This window comes from Protomyctophum parallelum, assembly GCF_964188405.1.
Source record: "Protomyctophum parallelum genome assembly, chromosome: 14".
In the NCBI taxonomy this organism is placed as follows: domain Eukaryota; kingdom Metazoa; phylum Chordata; class Actinopteri; order Myctophiformes; family Myctophidae; genus Protomyctophum; species Protomyctophum parallelum.
Genome location: NC_139709.1, coordinates 13,014,316 through 13,032,585, shown reverse-complemented (window position 1 = coordinate 13,032,585; position 18,270 = coordinate 13,014,316).

Sequence of the window (18,270 nt, the reverse complement as noted above, 5' to 3'; positions counted from 1 at the left end):
TTATCCTCGTTTTTCATCGTTTTTGAACATGGGCTATAGCCTCTACTGTACGGCATACTATAGCACGCAGTTTTTCATCATTTTTGAGGATTTGAAAAAAAATCAAAATAAAAAAAAACATGGGTTTTAGCCCATCGTTTTTTGAAATTTTGAAAAAAGAAATATCCTCGTTTTTCATCGTTTTTGAACATGGGCTATAGCCCCTAACGTACGGCATACTATAGCACGCCGTTTTTCATCATTTTTGAGGATTTGAAAAAAATTTAAAATTAAAAAAAACATGGGTTATAGCCCATCGTTTTTTGAAAATTTGAAAAAATAAATATACTCGTTTTTCATCGTTTTTGAACATGGGCTATAGCCCCTACCGTACGGCATACTATAGCACGCCGTTTTTCATCATTTTTGACGATTTGTAAAAAATTCAAAATTTCAAAAAACATGGGTTATAGCCCATCGTTTTTTGAATTTTTGAAAAAAATGTTATCCTCGTTTTTCATCGTTTTTGAACATGGGCTATAGCCCCTACCGTACGGCATACTATAGCACGCCGTTTTTCATCATTTTTGAGGATTTAAAAAAATTTCAAATTTTCAAAAAACATGGGTTATAGCCCATCGTTTTTTAAATTAAAAAAAAAATGTTATCCTCGTTTTTCATCGATTTTGAACATGGGCTATAGCCCCTACCTCACGGCATACTATAGCACGCCATTTTTCATCATTTTTGAGGATTTGAAAAAAATTCAAAATTTCAAAAAACATGGGTTATAGCCCATCGTTTTTTTAAATTTTTGAAAAAAATGTTATCCTCGTTTTTCATCGTTTTTGAACATGGGCTATAGCCTCTACTGTACGGCATACTATAGCACGCAGTTTTTCATCATTTTTGAGGATTTGAAAAAAAAACAAAATAAAAAAAAACATGGGTTTTAGCCCATCGTTTTTTGAAATTTTGAAAAAAGAAATATCCTCGTTTTTCATCGTTTTTGAACATGGGCTATAGCCCCTAACGTACGGCATACTATAGCACGCCGTTTTTCATCATTTTTGAGGATTTGAAAAAAATTAAAAATTTAAAAAAACATGGGTTATAGCCCATCGTTTTTTGAAATTTTGAAAAAAGAAATATACTCGTTTTTCATCGTTTTTGAACATGGGCTATAGCCCCTACCGTACGGCATACTATAGCACTCCGTTTTTCATAATTTTTGAGGAATTGAAAAAAATTCAAAATTTCCAAAAACATGGGTTATAGCCCATCGTGTTTTGAAATTTAAAAAAAATAATTATCCTCGTTTTTCATCGTTTTTGAACATGGGCTATAGCCCCTACCGTACGGCATACTATAGCACGCCGTTTTTCATCATTTTTGAGGATTTGAAAAAAATTCAAAAATTCAAAAAACATGGGTTATAGCCCATCGTTTTTTGAAATTTAAAAAAAATAATTATCCTCGTTTTTCATCGTTTTTGAACATGGGCTATAGCCCCTACCGTACGGCATACTATAGCACGCCGTTTTTCATCATTTTTGAGGATTTAAAAAAAATTCAAAATTTCAAAAAACATGGGTTATAGCCCATCGTTTTTTGAATTAAAAAAAAAATGTTATCCTCGTTTTTCATCGTTTTTGAACATGGGCTATAGCCTCTACTGTACGGCATACTATAGCACGCAGTTTTTCATCATTTTTGAGGATTTGAAAAAAAATCAAAATAAAAAAAAACATGGGTTATAGCCCATCGTTTTTTGAAATTTTGAAAAAAAAAATATCCTCGTTTTTCATCGTTTTTGAACATGGGCTATAGCCCTTACCGTACGGCATACTATAGCACGCTGTTTTTCATCATTTTTGAGGATTTGAAAATTTTTCAAATTTTCAAAAAACATGGGTTATAGCCCATCGTTTTTTTAAATTTTGAAAAAAATGTTATCCTCGTTTTTCATCGTTTTTGAACATGGGCTATAGCCCCTACCGTACGGCATACTATAGCACGCCGTTTTTCATCATTTTTGACGATTTGAAAAAAATTCAAAATTTCAAAAAACATGGGTTATAGCCCATCGTTTTTTGAATTTTTGAAAAAAATGTTATCCTCGTTTTTCATCGTTTTTGAACATGGGCTATAGCCTCTACCGTACGGCATACTATAGCACGCAGTTTTTCATCATTTTTGAGGATTTGAAAAAAAATCAAAAATTCAAAAAACATGGGTTATAGCCCATCGTTTTTTGAAATTTAAAAAAAATAATTATCCTCGTTTTTCATCGTTTTTGAACATGGGCTATAGCCCCTACCGTACGGCATACTATAGCACGCCGTTTTTCATCATTTTTGAGGATTTAAAAAAAATTCAAAATTTAAAAAAACATGGGTTATAGCCCATCGTTTTTTGAATTTTTGAAAAAGAAATTAACCTAGTTTTTCATCATTTTTGAACATGGGCTATGGCCCATACCGTACGGCATACTATAGCACGCCGTTTTTCATCATTTTTGACGATTTGAAAACATTTCAAAATTTCAAAAAACATGGGTTATAGCCCATAGTTTTTTGAATTTTTGAAAAAAATGTTATCCTCGTTTTTCATCGTTTTTGAACATGGGCTATAGCCTCTACCGTACGGCATACTATAGCACGCAGTTTTTCATCATTTTTGAGGATTTTAAAAAAAATCTAAATTTAAAAAACATGGGTTATAGCCCATCGTTTTTTGAAATTTTGAAAAAAAAATTATCCTAGTTTTTCATCGTTTTTGAACATGGGCTATAGCCCCTACCGTACGGCATACTATAGCACGCCGTTTTTCATCATTTTTGAGGATTTAAAAAAAATTCAAAATTTCAAAAAACATGGGTTATAGCCCATCGTTTTTTAAATTAAAAAAACTAATGTTATCCTCGTTTTTCATCGATTTTGAACATGGGCTATAGCCCCTACCGTACGGCATACTATAGCACGCCATTTTTCATCATTTTTGAGGATTTGAAAAAATTTCAAATTTTCAAAAAACATGGGTTATAGCCCATCGTTTTTTTAAATTTTGAAAAAAATGTTATCCTCGTTTTTCATCGTTTTTGAACATGGGCTATAGCCTCTACCGTACGGCATACTATAGCACGCAGTTTTTCATCATTTTTGAGGATTTGAAAAAATATCAAAATTAAAAAAAACATGGGTTATAGCCCATCGTTTTTTGAAATTTTGAAAAAAAAATTATCCTCGTTTTTCATCGTTTTTGAACATGTGCTATAGCCCATACCGTACGGCATACTATAGCACTCCGTTTTTCATATTTTTTGAGGAATTGAAAAAAATTCAAAATTTCCAAAAACATGGGTTATAGCCCATCGTGTTTTGAAATTAAAAAAAAAAAATTATCCTCGTTTTTCATCGTTTTTGAACATGGGCTATAGCCCCTACCGTACGGCATACTATAGCACGCCGTTTTTCATCATTTTTGAGGATTTGAAAAAAATTCAAAAATTCAAAAAACATGGGTTATAGCCCATCGTTTTTTGAAATTTTTAAAAAATAATTATCCTCGTTTTTCATCGTTTTTGAACATGGGCTATAGCCCCTACCGTACGGCATACTATAGCACGCCGTTTTTCATCATTTTTGAGGATTAAAAAAAAATTCAAAATTTCAAAAAACATGGGTATAGCCCATCGTTTTTTGAATTAAAAAAAAAATGTTATCCTCGTTTTTCATCGATTTTGAACATGGGCTATAGCCCCTACCGTACGGCATACTATAGCACGCCATTTTTCATCATTTTTGAGGATTTGAAAAAAAATCAAAATTTCAAAAAACATGGGTTATAGCCCATCGTTTTTTGAATTTTTGAAAAAAATGTTATCCTCGTTTTTCATCGTTTTTGAACATGGGCTATAGCCCATACCGTACGGCATACTATAGCACTCCGTTTTTCATAATTTTTGAGGATTTGAAAAAAATTCAAAATTTCAAAAAACATGGGTTATAGCCCATCGTTTTTTGAAAATTTAAAAAAATAATTATCCTCGTTTTTCATCGTTTTTGAACATGGGCTATAGCCCCTACCGTACGGCATACTATAGCACGCCGTTTTTCATCATTTTTGAGGATTTAAAAAAAATTCAAAATTTCAAAAAACATGGGTTATAGCCCATCGTTTTTTGAATTTAAAAAAAAAATGTTATCCTCGTTTTTCATCGATTTTGAACATGGGCTATAGCCCCTACCGTACGGCATACTATAGCACGCCATTTTTCATCATTTTTGAGGATTTGAAAAAAAATCAAAATTTCAAAAAACATGGGTTATAGCCCATCGTTTTTTGAATTTTTGAAAAAAATGTTATCCTCGTTTTTCATCGTTTTTGAACATGGGCTATAGCCTCTACTGTACGGCAAACTATAGCACGCAGTTTTTCATCATTTTTGAGGATTTGAAAAAAAATCAAAATTAAAAAAAACATGGGTTATAGCCCATCGTTTTTTGAAATTTTGAAAAAAATGTTATCCTAGTTTTTCATCGTTTTTGAACATGGGCTATAGCCCATACCGTACGGCATACTATAGCACTCCGTTTTTCATAATTTTTGAGGATTTGAAAAAAATTAAAAATTTCAAAAAACATGGGTTATAGCCCATCGTTTTTTGAAAATTTAAAAAAAAAATTATCCTCGTTTTTCATCGTTTTTGAACATGGGCTATAGCCCCTACCGTACGGCATACTATAGCACGCCGTTTTTCATCATTTTTGAGGATTTAAAAAAATTTCAAAATTTCAAAAAACATGGGTTATAGCCCATCGTTTTTTAAATTAAAAAAAAAAATGTTATCCTCGTTTTTCATCGATTTTGAACATGGGCTATAGCCCCTACCGTACGGCATACTATAGCACGCCATTTTTCATCATTTTTGAGGATTTGAAAAAAAATCAAAATTTAAAAAAACATGGGTTATAGCCCATCGTTTTTTGAATTTTTGAAAAAGAAATTAACCTAGTTTTTCATCATTTTTGAACATGGGCTATGGCCCATACCGTACGGCATACTATAGCACGCCGTTTTTCATCATTTTTGACGATTTGAAAACATTTCAAAATTTCAAAAAACATGGGTTATAGCCCATAGTTTTTTGAATTTTTGAAAAAAATGTTATCCTCGTTTTTCATCGTTTTTGAACATGGGCTATAGCCTCTACCGTACGGCATACTATAGCACGCAGTTTTTCATCATTTTTGAGGATTTTAAAAAAAATCTAAATTTAAAAAACATGGGTTATAGCCCATCGTTTTTTGAAATTTTGAAAAAAAAATTATCCTAGTTTTTCATCGTTTTTGAACATGGGCTATAGCCCCTACCGTACGGCATACTATAGCACGCCGTTTTTCATCATTTTTGAGGATTTAAAAAAAATTCAAAATTTCAAAAAACATGGGTTATAGCCCATCGTTTTTTAAATTAAAAAAACTAATGTTATCCTCGTTTTTCATCGATTTTGAACATGGGCTATAGCCCCTACCGTACGGCATACTATAGCACGCCATTTTTCATCATTTTTGAGGATTTGAAAAAATTTCAAATTTTCAAAAAACATGGGTTATAGCCCATCGTTTTTTTAAATTTTGAAAAAAATGTTATCCTCGTTTTTCATCGTTTTTGAACATGGGCTATAGCCTCTACCGTACGGCATACTATAGCACGCAGTTTTTCATCATTTTTGAGGATTTGAAAAAATATCAAAATTAAAAAAAACATGGGTTATAGCCCATCGTTTTTTGAAATTTTGAAAAAAAAATTATCCTCGTTTTTCATCGTTTTTGAACATGGGCTATAGCCCATACCGTACGGCATACTATAGCACTCCGTTTTTCATATTTTTTGAGGAATTGAAAAAAATTCAAAATTTCCAAAAACATGGGTTATAGCCCATCGTGTTTTGAAATTAAAAAAAAAAAAATATCCTCGTTTTTCATCGTTTTTGAACATGGGCTATAGCCCCTACCGTACGGCATACTATAGCACGCCGTTTTTCATCATTTTTGAGGATTTGAAAAAAATTCAAAAATTCAAAAAACATGGGTTATAGCCCATCGTTTTTTGAAATTTTTAAAAAATAATTATCCTCGTTTTTCATCGTTTTTGAACATGGGCTATAGCCCCTACCGTACGGCATACTATAGCACGCCGTTTTTCATCATTTTTGAGGATTTAAAAAAAATTCAAAATTTCAAAAAACATGGGTTATAGCCCATCGTTTTTTGAATTTAAAAAAAAAATGTTATCCTCGTTTTTCATCGATTTTGAACATGGGCTATAGCCCCTACCGTACGGCATACTATAGCACGCCATTTTTCATCATTTTTGAGGATTTGAAAAAAAATCAAAATTTCAAAAAACATGGGTTATAGCCCATCGTTTTTTGAATTTTTGAAAAAAATGTTATCCTCGTTTTTCATCGTTTTTGAACATGGGCTATAGCCCATACCGTACGGCATACTATAGCACTCCGTTTTTCATAATTTTTGAGGATTTGAAAAAAATTCAAAATTTCAAAAAACATGGGTTATAGCCCATCGTTTTTTGAAAATTTAAAAAAATAATTATCCTCGTTTTTCATCGTTTTTGAACATGGGCTATAGCCCCTACCGTACGGCATACTATAGCACGCCGTTTTTCATCATTTTTGAGGATTTAAAAAAAATTCAAAATTTCAAAAAACATGGGTTATAGCCCATCGTTTTTTGAATTTAAAAAAAAAATGTTATCCTCGTTTTTCATCGATTTTGAACATGGGCTATAGCCCCTACCGTACGGCATACTATAGCACGCCATTTTTCATCATTTTTGAGGATTTGAAAAAAAATCAAAATTTCAAAAAACATGGGTTATAGCCCATCGTTTTTTGAATTTTTGAAAAAAATGTTATCCTCGTTTTTCATCGTTTTTGAACATGGGCTATAGCCTCTACTGTACGGCAAACTATAGCACGCAGTTTTTCATCATTTTTGAGGATTTGAAAAAAAATCAAAATTAAAAAAAACATGGGTTATAGCCCATCGTTTTTTGAAATTTTGAAAAAAATGTTATCCTAGTTTTTCATCGTTTTTGAACATGGGCTATAGCCCATACCGTACGGCATACTATAGCACTCCGTTTTTCATAATTTTTGAGGATTTGAAAAAATTTCAAAATTTCAAAAAACATGGGTTATAGCCCATCGTTTTTTAAATTAAAAAAAAAAATGTTATCCTCGTTTTTCATCGATTTTGAACATGGGCTATAGCCCCTACCGTACGGCATACTATAGCACGCCATTTTTCATCATTTTTGAGGATTTGAAAAAAAATCAAAATAAAAAAAAACATGGGTTTTAGCCCATCGTTTTTTGAAACTTTGAAAAAAGAAATATCCTCGTTTTTCATCGTTTTTGAACATGGGCTATAGCCCCTAACGTACGGCATACTATAGCGCGCCGTTTTTCATCATTTTTGAGGATTTGAAAAAAATTAAAAATTAAAAAAACATGGGTTATAGCCCATCGTTTTTTGAAATTTTGAAAAAAGAAATATACTCGTTTTTCATCGTTTTTGAACATGGGCTATAGCCCCTACCGTACGGCATACTATAGCACGCCGTTTTTCATCATTTTTGACGATTTGTAAAAAATTCAAAATTTCAAAAAACATGGGTTATAGCCCATCGTTTTTTGAATATTTGAAAAAAATGTTATCCTCGTTTTTCATCGTTTTTGAACATGGGCTATAGCCTCTACCGTACGGCATACTATAGCACGCAGTTTTTCATCATTTTTGAGGATTTGAAAAAATATCAAAATTAAAAAAAACATGGGTTATAGCCCATCGTTTTTTGAAATTTTGAAAAAAATGTTATCCTCGTTTTTCATCGTTTTTGAACATGGGCTATAGCCCATACCGTACGGCATACTATAGCACTCAGTTTTTCATAATTTTTGAGGAATTGAAAAAAATTCAAAATTTCCAAAAACATGGGTTATAGCCCATCGTGTTTTGAAATTTAAAAAAAATAATTATCCTCGTTTTTCATCGTTTTTGAACATGGGCTATAGCCCCTACCGTACGGCATACTATAGCACGCCGTTTTTCATCATTTTTGAGGATTTGAAAAAAATTCAAAAATTCAAAAAACATGGGTTATAGCCCATCGTTTTTTGAAAATTTAAAAAAATAATTATCCTCGTTTTTCATCGTTTTTGAACATGGGCTATAGCCCCTACCGTACGGCATACTATAGCACGCCGTTTTTCATCATTTTTGAGGATTTAAAAAAAATTCAAATTTTCAAAAAACATGGGTTATAGCCCATCGTTTTTTGAATTTAAAAAAAAAATGTTATCCTCGTTTTTCATCGATTTTGAACATGGGCTATAGCCCCTACCGTACGGCATACTATAGCACGCCATTTTTCATCATTTTTGAGGATTTGAAAAAAAATCAAAATTTCAAAAAACATGGGTTATAGCCCATCGTTTTTTGAATTTTTGAAAAAAATGTTATCCTCGTTTTTCATCGTTTTTGAACATGGGCTATAGCCTCTACTGTACGGCAAACTATAGCACGCAGTTTTTCATCATTTTTGAGGATTTGAAAAAAAATCAAAATAAAAAAAAACATGGGTTATAGCCCATCGTTTTTTGAAATTTTGAAAAAAATGTTATCCTAGTTTTTCATCGTTTTTGAACATGGGCTATAGCCCATACCGTACGGCATACTATAGCACTCCGTTTTTCATAATTTTTGAGGATTTGAAAAAAATTAAAAATTTCAAAAAACATGGGTTATAGCCCATCGTTTTTTGAAAATTTTAAAAAAAAATTATCCTCGTTTTTCATCGTTTTTGAACATGGGCTATAGCCCCTACCGTACGGCATACTATAGCACGCCGTTTTTCATCATTTTTGAGGATTTAAAAAAATTTCAAAATTTCAAAAAACATGGGTTATAGCCCATCGTTTTTTAAATTAAAAAAAAAAATGTTATCCTCGTTTTTCATCGATTTTGAACATGGGCTATAGCCCCTACCGTACGGCATACTATAGCACGCCATTTTTCATCATTTTTGAGGATTTGAAAAAAAATCAAAATTTAAAAAAACATGGGTTATAGCCCATCGTTTTTTGAATTTTTGAAAAAGAAATTAACCTAGTTTTTCATCATTTTTGAACATGGGCTATGGCCCATACCGTACGGCATACTATAGCACGCCGTTTTTCATCATTTTTGACGATTTGAAAACATTTCAAAATTTCAAAAAACATGGGTTATAGCCCATAGTTTTTTGAATTTTTGAAAAAAATGTTATCCTCGTTTTTCATCGTTTTTGAACATGGGCTATAGCCTCTACCGTACGGCATACTATAGCACGCAGTTTTTCATCATTTTTGAGGATTTTAAAAAAAATCTAAATTTAAAAAACATGGGTTATAGCCCATCGTTTTTTGAAATTTTGAAAAAAAAATTATCCTAGTTTTTCATCGTTTTTGAACATGGGCTATAGCCCCTACCGTACGGCATACTATAGCACGCCGTTTTTCATCATTTTTGAGGATTTAAAAAAAATTCAAAATTTCAAAAAACATGGGTTATAGCCCATCGTTTTTTAAATTAAAAAAACTAATGTTATCCTCGTTTTTCATCGATTTTGAACATGGGCTATAGCCCCTACCGTACGGCATACTATAGCACGCCATTTTTCATCATTTTTGAGGATTTGAAAAAATTTCAAATTTTCAAAAAACATGGGTTATAGCCCATCGTTTTTTTAAATTTTGAAAAAAATGTTATCCTCGTTTTTCATCGTTTTTGAACATGGGCTATAGCCTCTACCGTACGGCATACTATAGCACGCAGTTTTTCATCATTTTTGAGGATTTGAAAAAATATCAAAATTAAAAAAAACATGGGTTATAGCCCATCGTTTTTTGAAATTTTGAAAAAAAAATTATCCTCGTTTTTCATCGTTTTTGAACATGGGCTATAGCCCATACCGTACGGCATACTATAGCACTCCGTTTTTCATATTTTTTGAGGAATTGAAAAAAATTCAAAATTTCCAAAAACATGGGTTATAGCCCATCGTGTTTTGAAATTAAAAAAAAAAAATTATCCTCGTTTTTCATCGTTTTTGAACATGGGCTATAGCCCCTACCGTACGGCATACTATAGCACGCCGTTTTTCATCATTTTTGAGGATTTGAAAAAAATTCAAAAATTCAAAAAACATGGGTTATAGCCCATCGTTTTTTGAAATTTTTAAAAAATAATTATCCTCGTTTTTCATCGTTTTTGAACATGGGCTATAGCCCCTACCGTACGGCATACTATAGCACGCCGTTTTTCATCATTTTTGAGGATTTAAAAAAAATTCAAAATTTCAAAAAACATGGGTTATAGCCCATCGTTTTTTGAATTTAAAAAAAAAATGTTATCCTCGTTTTTCATCGATTTTGAACATGGGCTATAGCCCCTACCGTACGGCATACTATAGCACGCCATTTTTCATCATTTTTGAGGATTTGAAAAAAAATCAAAATTTCAAAAAACATGGGTTATAGCCCATCGTTTTTTGAATTTTTGAAAAAAATGTTATCCTCGTTTTTCATCGTTTTTGAACATGGGCTATAGCCCATACCGTACGGCATACTATAGCACTCCGTTTTTCATAATTTTTGAGGATTTGAAAAAAATTCAAAATTTCAAAAAACATGGGTTATAGCCCATCGTTTTTTGAAAATTTAAAAAAATAATTATCCTCGTTTTTCATCGTTTTTGAACATGGGCTATAGCCCCTACCGTACGGCATACTATAGCACGCCGTTTTTCATCATTTTTGAGGATTTAAAAAAAATTCAAAATTTCAAAAAACATGGGTTATAGCCCATCGTTTTTTGAATTTAAAAAAAAAATGTTATCCTCGTTTTTCATCGATTTTGAACATGGGCTATAGCCCCTACCGTACGGCATACTATAGCACGCCATTTTTCATCATTTTTGAGGATTTGAAAAAAAATCAAAATTTCAAAAAACATGGGTTATAGCCCATCGTTTTTTGAATTTTTGAAAAAAATGTTATCCTCGTTTTTCATCGTTTTTGAACATGGGCTATAGCCTCTACTGTACGGCAAACTATAGCACGCAGTTTTTCATCATTTTTGAGGATTTGAAAAAAAATCAAAATTAAAAAAAACATGGGTTATAGCCCATCGTTTTTTGAAATTTTGAAAAAAATGTTATCCTAGTTTTTCATCGTTTTTGAACATGGGCTATAGCCCATACCGTACGGCATACTATAGCACTCCGTTTTTCATAATTTTTGAGGATTTGAAAAAATTTCAAAATTTCAAAAAACATGGGTTATAGCCCATCGTTTTTTAAATTAAAAAAAAAAATGTTATCCTCGTTTTTCATCGATTTTGAACATGGGCTATAGCCCCTACCGTACGGCATACTATAGCACGCCATTTTTCATCATTTTTGAGGATTTGAAAAAAAATCAAAATAAAAAAAAACATGGGTTTTAGCCCATCGTTTTTTGAAACTTTGAAAAAAGAAATATCCTCGTTTTTCATCGTTTTTGAACATGGGCTATAGCCCCTAACGTACGGCATACTATAGCACGCCGTTTTTCATCATTTTTGAGGATTTGAAAAAAATTAAAAATTAAAAAAACATGGGTTATAGCCCATCGTTTTTTGAAATTTTGAAAAAAGAAATATACTCGTTTTTCATCGTTTTTGAACATGGGCTATAGCCCCTACCGTACGGCATACTATAGCACGCCGTTTTTCATCATTTTTGACGATTTGTAAAAAATTCAAAATTTCAAAAAACATGGGTTATAGCCCATCGTTTTTTGAATATTTGAAAAAAATGTTATCCTCGTTTTTCATCGTTTTTGAACATGGGCTATAGCCTCTACCGTACGGCATACTATAGCACGCAGTTTTTCATCATTTTTGAGGATTTGAAAAAATATCAAAATTAAAAAAAACATGGGTTATAGCCCATCGTTTTTTGAAATTTTGAAAAAAATGTTATCCTCGTTTTTCATCGTTTTTGAACATGGGCTATAGCCCATACCGTACGGCATACTATAGCACTCAGTTTTTCATAATTTTTGAGGAATTGAAAAAAATTCAAAATTTCCAAAAACATGGGTTATAGCCCATCGTGTTTTGAAATTTAAAAAAAATAATTATCCTCGTTTTTCATCGTTTTTGAACATGGGCTATAGCCCCTACCGTACGGCATACTATAGCACGCCGTTTTTCATCATTTTTGAGGATTTGAAAAAAATTCAAAAATTCAAAAAACATGGGTTATAGCCCATCGTTTTTTGAAAATTTAAAAAAATAATTATCCTCGTTTTTCATCGTTTTTGAACATGGGCTATAGCCCCTACCGTACGGCATACTATAGCACGCCGTTTTTCATCATTTTTGAGGATTTAAAAAAAATTCAAATTTTCAAAAAACATGGGTTATAGCCCATCGTTTTTTGAATTTAAAAAAAAAATGTTATCCTCGTTTTTCATCGATTTTGAACATGGGCTATAGCCCCTACCGTACGGCATACTATAGCACGCCATTTTTCATCATTTTTGAGGATTTGAAAAAAAATCAAAATTTCAAAAAACATGGGTTATAGCCCATCGTTTTTTGAATTTTTGAAAAAAAAATTATCCTCGTTTTTCATCGTTTTTGAACATGGGCTATAGCCTCTACTGTACGGCATACTATAGCACGCAGTTTTTCATCATTTTTGAGGATTTGAAAAAAAATCAAAATAAAAAAAAACATGGGTTATAGCCCATCGTTTTTTGAAATTTTGAAAAAAAAAAAATCCTCGTTTTTCATCGTTTTTGAACATGGGCTATAGCCCCTACCGTACGGCATACTATAGCACGCCGTTTTTCATCATTTTTGACGATTTGAAAAAAATTCAAAATTTCAAAAAACATGGGTTATAGCCCATCGTTTTTTGAATTTTTGAAAAAAATGTTATCTCGTTTTTCATCGTTTTTGAACATGGGCTATAGCCTCTACCGTACGGCATACTATAGCACGCCGTTTTTCATCATTTTTGAGGATTTAAAAAAAATTCAAAATTTCAAAAAACATGGGTTATAGCCCATCGTTTTTTGAATTTTTGAAAAAAAAATTATCCTCGTTTTTCATCGTTTTTGAACATGGGCTATAGCCTCTACTGTACGGCATACTATAGCACGCAGTTTTTCATCATTTTTGAGGATTTGAAAAAAAATCAAAATAAAAAAAAACATGGGTTATAGCCCATCGTTTTTTGAAATTTTGAAAAAAAAAATATCCTCGTTTTTCATCGTTTTTGAACATGGGCTATAGCCCCTACCGTACGGCATACTATAGCACGCCGTTTTTCATCATTTTTGACGATTTGAAAAAAATTCAAAATTTCAAAAAACATGGGTTATAGCCCATCGTTTTTTGAATTTTTGAAAAAAATGTTATCTCGTTTTTCATCGTTTTTGAACATGGGCTATAGCCTCTACCGTACGGCATACTATAGCACGCCGTTTTTCATCATTTTTGAGGATTTAAAAAAAATTCAAAATTTCAAAAAACATGGGTTATAGCCCATCGTTTTTTGAATTTTTGAAAAAGAAATTAACCTAGTTTTTCATCATTTTTGAACATGGGCTATGGCCCATACCGTACGGCATACTATAGCACGCCGTTTTTCATCATTTTTGACGATTTGAAAACATTTCAAAATTTCAAAAAACATGGGTTATAGCCCATCGTTTTTTAAATTAAAAAAACTAATGTTATCCTCGTTTTTCATCGATTTTGAACATGGGCTATAGCCCCTACCGTACGGCATACTATAGCACGCCATTTTTCATCATTTCTGAGGATTTGAAAAAAATTCAAATTTTCAAAAAACATGGGTTATAGCCCATCGTTTTTTTAAATTTTGAAAAAAATGTTATCCTCGTTTTTCATCGTTTTTGAACATGGGCTATAGCCTCTACAGTACGGCATACTATAGCACGCCGTTTTTCATCATTTTTGACGATTTGAAAAAATTACAAAATTAAAAAAAACATTGGTTATAGCCCATCGTTTTTTGAATTTTTGAAAAAAATGTTATCCTCGTTTTTTATCATTTTTGAACATGGGCTATAGCCTCTACCGTACGGCATACTATAGCACGCAGTTTTTCATCATTTTTGATGATTTGAAAAAAAATCAAAATTTAAAAAAACATGGGTTATAGCCCATCGTTTTTTGAAAATTTGAAAAAAATGTTATCCTTTTTTTTCATCGTTTTTGAACATGGGCTATAGCCCCTACCGTACGGCATACTATAGCACGCAGTTTTTCATCATTTTTGAGGATTTCAAAAAAATTCAAAATTTCAAAAAACATGGGTTATAGCCCATCGTTTTTTGAATAAAAAAAAAAAATGTTATCCTCGTTTTTCATCGATTTTGAACATGGGCTATAGCCCCTACCGTACGGCATACTATAGCACGCCATTTTTCATCATTTTTGAGGATTTGAAAAAAAATCAAAATTTCAAAAAACATGGGTTATAGCCCATCGTTTTTTGAATTTTTGAAAAAAATGTTATCCTCGTTTTTCATCGTTTTTGAACATGGGCTATAGCCTCTACTGTACGGCATACTATAGCACGCAGTTTTTCATCATTTTTGAGGATTTGAAAAAAAATCAAAATAAAAAAAAACATGGGTTATAGCCCATCGTTTTTTGAAATTTTGAAAAAAAAAAAAATCCTCGTTTTTCATCGTTTTTGAACATGGGCTATAGCCCCTACCGTACGGCATACTATAGCACGCTGTTTTTCATCATTTTTGAGGATTTGAAAAAATTTCAAATTTTCAAAAAACATGGGTTATAGCCCATCGTTTTTTTAAATTTTGAAAAAAATGTTATCCTCGTTTTTCATCGTTTTTGAACATGGGCTATAACCCCTACCGTACGGCATACTATAGCACGCCGTTTTTCATCATTTTTGACGATTTGAAAAAATTACAAAATTTCAAAAAACATTGGTTATAGCCCATCGTTTTTTGAATTTTTGAAAAAAATGTTATCCTCTTTTTTCATCGTTTTTGAACATGGGCTATAGCCTCTACCGTACGGCATACTATAGCACGCAGTTTTTCTACATTTTTGAGGATTTGAAAAAAAATCAAAATTTAAAAAAACATGGGTTATAGCCCATCGTTTTTTGAAATTTTGAAAAAAATGTTATTCTTTTTTTTCATCGTTTTTGAACATGGGCTATAGCCCATACCGTACGGCATACTATAGCACTCCGTTTTTCATAATTTTTGAGGATTTGAAAAAAATTCAAAATTTCAAAAAACATGGGTTATAGCCCATCGTGTTTTGAAATTTAAAAAAAATAATTATCCTCGTTTTTCATCGTTTTTGAACATGGGCTATAGCCCCTACCGTACGGCATACTATAGCACGCAGTTTTTCATCATTTTTGAGGATTTAGAAAAAATTCAAAATTTCAAAAAACATGGGTTATAGCCCATCGTTTTTTGAATTTTTGAAAAAAATGTTATCCTCGTTTTTCATCGTTTTTGAACATGGGCTATAGCCTCTACTGTACGGCATACTAGAGCACGCAGTTTTTCATCATTTTTGAGGATTTGAAAAAAAATCAAAATAAAAAAAAACATGGGTTATAGCCCATCGTTTTTTGAAATTTTGAAAAAAAAAACTTCCTCGTTTTTCATCGTTTTTGAACATGGGCTATAGCCCCTAACGTACGGCATACTATAGCACGCCATTTTTCATCATTTTTGAGGATTTGAAAATTTAAAAAAACAAAACATGGGTTATAGCCCATCGTTTTTTGAAATTTTGAAATAAGAAATATCCTCGTTTTTCATCGTTTTTGAACATGGGCTATAGCCCCTACCGTACGGCATACTATAGCACGCTGTTTTTCATCATTTTTGACGATTTGAAAAAAATTCAAAATTTCAAAAAACATGGGTTATAGCCCATCGTTTTTTGAATTTTTGAAAAAAATGTTATCCTCGTTTTTCATCGTTTTTGAACATGGGCTATAGCCTCTACCGTACGGCATACTATAGCACGCAGTTTTTCATCATTTTTGAGGATTTGAAAAAATATCAAAATTTAAAAAAAACATGGGTTATAGCCCATCGTTGTTTTAAATTTTGAAAAAAATGTTATCCTCGTTTTTCATCGTTTTTGAACATGGGCTATAGCCCATACCGTACGGCATACTATAGCACTCCGTTTTTCATAATTTTTGAGGAATTGAAAAAAATTCAAAATTTCCAAAAACATGGGTTATAGCCCATCGTGTTTTGAAATTAATTTTTTTTAATTATCCTCGTTTTTCATCGTTTTTGAACATGGGCTATAGCCCCTACCGTACGGCATACTATAGCACGCCGTTTTTCATCATTTTTGAGGATTTGAAAATAATTCAAAATTTCAAAAAACATGGGTTATAGCCCATCGTTTTTTGACATTTAAAAAAAATAATTATCCTCGTTTTTCATCGTTTTTGAACATGGGCTATAGCCCCTAACGTACGGCATACTATAGCACGCCGTTTTTCATCATTTTTGAGGATTTAAAAAAAAATCAAATTTTCAAAAAACATGGGTTATAGCCCATCGTTTTTTGAATAAAAAAAAAAAATGTTATCCTCGTTTTTCATCGATTTTGAACATGGGCTATAGCCCCTACCGTACGGCATACTATAGCACGCCGTTTTTCATCATTTTTGACGATTTGAAAAAAATTCAAAATTTCAAAAAACATGGGTTATAGCCCATCGTTTTTTGAATTTTTGAAAAAAATGTTATCCTCGTTTTTCATCGTTTTTGAACATGGGCTATAGCCTCTACCGTACGGCATACTATAGCACACAGTTTTTCATCATTTTTGAGGATTTGAAAAAAAATCAAAATAAAAAAAAACATGGGTTATAGCCCATCGTTTTTTGAAATTTTGAAAAAAATGTTATCCTTTTTTTTCATCGTTTTTGAACATGGGCTATAGCCCATACCGTACGGCATACTTTAGCACTCCGTTTTTCATAATTTTTGAGGATTTGAAAAAAATTCAAAATTTCAAAAAACATGGGTTATAGCCCATCGTTTTTTGACATTTAAAAAAAATAATTATCCTCGTTTTTCATCGTTTTTGAACATGGGCTATAGCCCCTAACGTACGGCATACTATAGCACGCCGTTTTTCATCATTTTTGAGGATTTAAAAAAAAATCAAATTTTCAAAAAACATGGGTTATAGCCCATCGTTTTTTGAATTAAAAAAAAAAATGTTATCCTCGTTTTTCATCGATTTTGAACATGGGCTATAGCCCCTACCGTACGGCATACTATAGCACGCCGTTTTTCATCATTTTTGACGATTTGAAAAAAAATCAAAATTTCAAAAAACATGGGTTATAGCCCATCGTTTTTTGAATTTTTGAAAAAAATGTTATCCTCGTTTTTCATCGTTTTTGAACATGGGCTATAGCCTCTACCGTACGGCATACTATAGCACACAGTTTTTCATCATTTTTGAGGATTTGAAAAAAAATCCAAATAAAAAAAAACATGGGTTATAGCCCATCGTTTTTTGAAATTTTGAAAAAAATGTTATCCTTTTTTTTCATCGTTTTTGAACATGGGCTATAGCCCATACCGTACGGCATACTATAGCACTCCGTTTTTCATAATTTTTGAGGATTTGAAAAAAATTCAAAATTTCAAAAAACATGGGTTATAGCCCATCGTGTTTTGAAATTTAAAAAAAATAATTATCCTCGTTTTTCATCGTTTTTGAACATGGGCTATAGCCCCTACCGTACGGCATACTATAGCACGCCATTTTTCATCATTTTTGAGGATTTGAAAAAAATTCAAAATTTAAAAAAACATGGGTTATAGCCCATCGTTTTTTGAATTTTTGAAAAAAATGTTATCCTCGTTTTTCATCGTTTTTGAACATGGGCTATAGCCTCTACTGTACGGCATACTATAGCACGCAGTTTTTCATCATTTTTGAGGATTTAAAAAAAAATCAAAATAAAAAAAAACATGGGTTATAGCCCATCGTTTTTTGAAATTTTGGAAAAAAAAACTTCCTCGTTTTTCATCGTTTTTGAACATGGGCTATAGCCCCTAACGTACGGCATACTATAGCACGCCATTTTTCATCATTTTTGAGGA